This window comes from Lagopus muta, chromosome 1 (genome assembly GCF_023343835.1).
Source record: "Lagopus muta isolate bLagMut1 chromosome 1, bLagMut1 primary, whole genome shotgun sequence".
NCBI lineage: Eukaryota > Metazoa > Chordata > Aves > Galliformes > Phasianidae > Lagopus > Lagopus muta.
This window is the reverse complement of record NC_064433.1, coordinates 66,155,145-66,162,048: the sequence shown is the minus strand read 5'-3', so window position 1 is coordinate 66,162,048 and position 6,904 is coordinate 66,155,145.

The window sequence follows — 6,904 nt, the reverse complement described above, 5'->3', positions numbered from 1 at the left end:
GCCATATAGGCAATTCTTGTTGAGATGAGTAATAATAGTTAATCGTTTTATTTTATGTTTCTCAACATAAGATTTCCTGTACCTTTTTCCAAAATAAGATCCACTGATTTCCTGCTTTTTGTTGATGAACTTTGTTTACCTTGTGTCCCTTTCTAAAGCAAAATCTTAAATTGAAAAATCTTTTAGTAGCTGTAGCAGTAAGGTAGGTAGGTGAATAGTTGAAAAGTGAATTAGTTGCACTATTGCCCTCTTCAGTTATCACTTAAATAATTCCTTTCATTGAGTTTTAGGGCTCTGTACTAGATAAATACCATGGATAGCAATAGCACCATATTTTGGACGGAACTATGAACTTGGTACAGGTCGATGAGTCATTTTACTCACATAAGCAATGTAATACATTGCAGAAGTCCAGATCGTTTGAACAGTTCAGTTTAATAACGTCATTTAAAATTGGCCAAGCTCCTATTTACTTCACCTTGTCGTAGTCAAGGTACTTAGTAACTCTGTGTTCAAGGACAGTTTCCTGTGAACAAATAGATCTAGAGAAGTTGCGATGAACTTGACTCCCATTCCTCTTATGTAAGAGAAAGCAAAAGCATGACTAAGTGCAACTGTAGTAGAAATAAGAGTTGTCTGTACTACGTGTAGGTTTCTGTTTAAATCAAGAGCTCTTCTAATGATTCAGCAGAAAGGAATGGTAGCTGATAGGTTTTTTCACTTTGGCAAATTCCTTTGAGAAAAATCCGGTAGAAGTTTTAATTGGACATGTCAGAAGACACTGTGCAATAAAAGAACTCTAGAGCAATTTTACGAAATAAAAGCAGTCTGAGGATATAGGAGGCAAAATCCACTGCCTGAAAGGTTCCCATTTCTATTGCTCTACATTGGAATATAGGGAAATCCCGACTATGAAACTAGAATATCCCAAGAGATGCCTCGATTGCTCTGTTTTTATGGAAGCTCCTCAATCAGATGGGTTTAGGTGTAACAGAGTAGAAGAGATTGAGACGATGAATTTTACCATGAAAAGAAATTCTGAGTACAAAAATGGTACAATCTTGAAAGATGTACCATTTGCTGACTGTTTTTCCACTACATGCCTTGGCACTGGAGTTGCCTTTCACCTGAGGTGTGTAGTTCACTTAGACTAGATTTCAGTGGTCATTTTTGTTATAGTGAACTAATTTTGCAATAATGTTGCTTCAGTCATTAGACTTGAAAAAAAGAAGTGCACATTTGTTTTTTTAAATTGTCTTCAAATATCAATTAGAAGTCTGTGAAGAAGATATTTCCCCCAGCTTTTAGCCAATGTAGGATATTTATCACAATTACAACAACTTATAAGGATAAACTATGTAATAATTTATATTAGGCTATTTTTAAAATGTAGCCAATTAAATGAAATTTGAAATAATTTTCTTTAGCCCTTTGAATAAGAATGGTCAAAGAGTGATTTGTATACTGCAAATTGTACGCTTCCAAGTCCATGTGACATGAATTGACCCCGTGAAGATAGGCAGAGTTAATTGGTGCCTATATTAATCACACAACACAGAGTCAGTTACCCAGTATCTTTGTCCTTATCCGCTGTTGGAGACAAACCTTCAGTGTTTGTGTCTGTATGGTTATCCCATTATATAAACTTAACCTTCACTTGCACAATGTTCTTGTTTAAAAAAAAATGGTAGTTTTGGTGTACTGTGAAACATGTATTTGTGAAGAGTAGGACTGATCTCTTTGTTTTCTGAGCTGTCGCAGCCAGCTCTGACATTCTATGGCAGGATCCTTGTGCAACGAGCAGCGTGTGCTAAGGATTTTTTCACAGAATGTTCTCAGAAAACTCTGCTTTTGAGTAGGTTTCAAGAGCTCTGCTGTTTTCGACGGGTTGCTCTTGCCAGACGTTCTAAGCAGGGGGCAGAAGGATGGACACACTATCACTGTTTCTTAACCTCTGTTGAGGGATAGAGATAAGTTATCCTTCAACCTGCTTTGGGCTCCATCGTTTTGGTCTGGTCTTTGCCCTGTTCAGTGTATGTCTCTCTCAAGTTCTGTGCTATTTCCTGCAGAGCGATCCAGTGTGTTCTGACTTGAGTTCATTTTCAGATCAATATGAATCACGTAAATCTCAGCCTGGTGTGCTCAGAGAGATTGTACAATATTTCAAGTTTGTAATACTTTTAGACTTCAAGCACACAGCATTTAAGTGGCTTTTCCAGTGTCCATGTGAGAAAGCTTGTTTTTTCTTTGTAATACATAATATGTTTTCCATTAATATTCTCTTTAAGAATTATTTCCTGTTTCCAGAAATACAGGATACCCATTAGGACTAATCATCCTAAATGTCAGTGTTACAAGAGCAATAAGACAAAATCACTCAACTGTGCATGAACCCATGAGTTTTTAGGAATGATTAGAAAAATGGTATACAGCAAAAAGGACAGAAATCATCATTCCACTGTATTAATCAGTGATTTTAATGTATCCTGAATATGTGTTTGGTTTCTTACATATTAGAAAAGTTGTAAAACTAAAGGTTTGTATGAGGGTAAAATAGGTGATAAAAGGAAGAAATCAACTTCTGTGTGAGCAATAGTCAAGTAAGAATTCTTCACTTTGGAAGGATGACTGAAGGGAGTTATGTTACATATCCATAAAATTAAGAGGAACAGGGAAAGACTATTGCAGAAATGAAGAGTGACCAAAAATAAATGCCCAAGAAACTTAAATTTGCCATGTTGTGTTATTGCCAGCTCTTTCTAGTTTTCCCATGATCTCCAAACATCTGCAGCTCATGGATCTCTGAAGCTGGATGTGGCTTTCAGAAACTTAGTAATCCTCAGCACATTTCAAACAGCTTTTGTCCGTGTGTCTGAAACACGATATGTTTCCTCAGATTCTGAACCTTGGTTTCTTCCTCTTGTTCCTTGTGTGGGAGGCTCCCAGGTGCATTTTTATTCTTATTTCAGAGTATGTATCATGGTATGGTTCACAGTATCACAGTATGGTTCATTCTGAAGTAACAGTGTGTACCTCTGACACAGTAAGGAAAAGAACATGGCATTACTATTACTACCAGGTATCAATAATCTAATCTTCAAAACAACTTAATAAAGCAAAATTGAACACAGAAACTGTAAGAATGGGATGACATCAGCTAAACTGGGATCCATCAGTCATAGACACGGTAAATTGCACAGGAAGTTCTCAAACAAAACGTAATTGGAGGTTGGAAAAACATTCAGGAGAATATCATGTGCTTGTCCTATTTGTTCATGTACACTTGCAGACAAGTTTCTAGTTTAAGCTGACAGACATCTGACCTAGCATGGTTACTCACATTGAAGTTGTACAGATAGTGAAGAGTTACATCCCCTGAGAGAACATGGTTGTAGTTGTAATCCACTTAAGAGCTTAGCTACTTTTATTCCCCCAGCTTTTTTCCCTTCTTACATCTTACCCACAGCAATGCAGCCTTAGCTTGGAAGGGGACATGATACTAATGGATCTTTTTTATCAGTGATGCCCAGCCAAGGTGGTGCAACTGATTGGATGGAGCCAGGTCCAAAAAGCTTGTGAATGGGATGGATTAATGATGTAAATGGATATAAAAAGTTTCCACTCATTTCACTTAATAAACCTATAGATTTCTTCAAAGCATTTATTGTGATCTGTTTTTGGGTTTGATTCTATGAATGCCTCTGTGTGTTCTCTTAAAGGATATGGAGCTACACTTGAATAAGACCAGAGTATGAAGGGTTCTTTAGCTGAATTTGATGACTTGCAAACAAATTCTAGTTCTAGCTTGCCACATCTGCACATCTACATAGTTGTTTCTTTCTGCAGTCTTGTAAAAAAAACTGAGCTGACAGCAAGACATGCTGTTTTTTCACTTCTTGCTTCGGTTTGCTTAATACACAGCCAGATTTTTATCATCTTGCCAGTAAGCACCTTGCAGCTAATAGAAGAGTAAGGCTCCCCAGGTTTCTTCCTTGTGTGTTTAGAGAGCACCACATTTGATTTATAATGGAAGTTAAGAGAGTTGGGGGGCTTTCAAGGTAAGGTTGCTGGCAGTGACAATATAGAGAGTAACAAGCTAACTGGATCTGTGCCTTGCACAGTATGCTGCAGGTTACTGATGCCTCTGTCAAGAAGCAAGGTTACTCAGTCTAGGCTGCTCCAGCTAAGTTGCTGTCATTGGTGTCTGAGCTTGGCTAGCAGTGATACACGAGCTGGCTTCATGCTGCACTTCTTTCACCTGCCAATGAAGTCCTATTGTGCCATTTTTTTATTGTAAGGTAGGTAAATTTATCCAGCAGGCAATGCTGCAACTAATTCCTCATCCCCCTTAAGCAGCAGGCAAGCAGCTGCAATTGAATAGCAGTGATACCACCTGGCTGTTGGATTAGTCGAGGTAGTTCACCAAGGTCATAAATGACAAAAAAAACCAGACCCCAGTTATTCTTTGTTACAATGCAAAGTCTTGCAGACAGAAAGGGAAAATCTGCTTTTATTTACCTTGGCCATTAATATTTGCTTACATGCCTACAGTTTGTCATACCCCCCATCACTCTGCATAGATTCTCAGTGGTTAAAGACTGACCATCCCCAGACATGGCAATCTTGCAGACATGGCAATCAGAAACAAGGACGTTGTAAGCAGGCTGTGCATAAGGACTGAGTAACAGAATACCTGGAAACTGACTGGCCTGCTTCCCTCAGACCTCTGCCTGGTTCTCTTCACTGTCCATTTCTGCTTTTGAGCTTCATGGAGCCCTGTGCAAATGCATCCTGGTGCAGGGGTTTGCAACTAAGTCACTGCAGTCGACAGATGTCAGTGAAGAACAAATGCTGCGTTCCCTCTGCCCGGCAGAGCTTGCTGAATGGACGGCTGCAGAGCCCATGCTGGAGCAGACACCTGTCAAGCACTCAGGGGCTGCAAGCGGTTTCCAAGAAAGCTATTTCTCCACTCAGCGCTGGCCTGTGGAACCAGTAAGCCTTCAAAAGAGGCACGGCAGTGTAATTCGTGACTCCGCGCTTTCCCGTCGCTGTGGCTTTCCCTCGAGCAGCTGTCGGTGCTCTCCGGGCCACAAGGTGTCGCCGCTCCTCCATGCTCCGCCTGTTCCCAGCGACCCCAAGCACAGACTGCCCAGTCACTGTGCCCTGTTATGGCCTGTCTGCTGGGGCAGGCAGGGCTGGGGAAAAAGATGAGGACTGTCTTCTACCAAAGCCGCTAGGAAAGTTACTGCTGAATTATCTCTCGTAGTGGTTGGTTGCATCAAGAAAGAAAGCTGTCTGTGGTCACCTGCGAGGCTGGAACTGGTGGGAAGGATGTGGCTGTGAACAGTCCTTTCCTCCCTCTCTGAGTGTCTTCTTTCAGCAGCAACCTTCATCCCCACGCTTGGCCCTTTCTGTAAGGCTTGATTCCCTCCCTTCTTATCCCCAGTAGTCTTCACAGCTAAAGTGTCCTTGGCTCTTTGTGATTTGTGTCTGAATCTTTTCTCTCATCTATCTGTTGATTGTGAGGAAAATCCCATGGAAATTCCTTGTTGTCCACCACGTTTACTTTTCTAGATGACAAACGGGTACAAATACACAGTTTGACCCTCTGAGCATCTCTGCCTTGTCTAAACCCAGTGCATGTACCCATTGAGTGTAAGGGCCTTCACCTGGGTCAGGGCAATCCCAAGCACAGATACAGTTTGGGCTGGAGACTTGCATCTGGATAGGAATAATTGCAGGCACCAATACAGGTTGGGGGATGAGCTGCTGGAGAGGAGCTCTGTGGAGAGGGACCTGGACGTCCTGGTGGACGACAGGTTGGCCATGAGCCAGCAGTGTGCCCTTGTGGCCAAAAAGGCCAATGGCATCCTGGGATGCATTAAAAAGAGCGTGGCCAGCAGGTCGAGGGAGGTGATCCTCCCCCTCTACTCTGCCCTGGTAAGGCCTCATCTGGAGTACTGTGTCCAGTTCTGGGCTCTCCATACCAAAAAGACAGGGATCTCTTGGAAAGAGTCCAGTGGAGGGCCACAAAGATGGTGAAAGGGCTGGAGCATCTCTCCTATGATGAAAGGGTAAGTGAAATGGGTCTGTTCAGCCTTGAGAAAAGAAGACTGAGAGGGGACCTGATCCAGGTCTATAAATATCTAAGGTGTGGGGGGCAGAGTGGTGAGGCCAGACTGTTTTCAGCAATGCGTGGAGGCAGGACAAGGGGGAACAACCAGAAAGTGCAGCATAGGAAGTTCAGCACAAATGTGCGCAAGAACTTCTTTACAGTAAGGTGACGGAGCACTGGAACAGGCTGCCCAGGGAGATGGTGGAGTCTCCTTCTCTGGAGATGTTCAAGACCCACCTGGATGCCTACCTGTGTGACCTACTGTAGGGAACCTGCTTTGGCAGGGGGTTGGACTCGATGATCTCTGGAGGTCCCTTCCAACCCCTACAATTCTGTGATTCTGTGATTCTGTGATAATGGTATCCCTTCAGCCAGTTCAGGGCTGTATGCTTTAGCCCTCTCTCTAATCCAGATGTCATGTCCACTCTGTCCCTTTCTGGACAGTAAGATATTGTGAGCACGTACATGGATGCTATGTAAAGCTGTATAAATCAGTGTGCCTCCTACTGCCTCATTCTGCCAGCCCAAATCAAAAGCCTTCCTTCACTTCTCTGTTGCTTTCCTTCCCTTCAGTTAACTGTGTGAGTTGATGTTTGGATTTCTTTATTTCTCCTTTTCAAGTAGATCTTGAATTCAGATGGGGGAAAGGCTTCTGTGGGCCTTTGTCTTTGTCTCAGAAGTCCTACCAACATTGTTATTCTCTTTCCTCAAATGCTGTGTGACCTTTAGAATCATTGCCATACTCAGTTAATAAACACATCTACATTAGCTGATCTCTTTCCATTTATT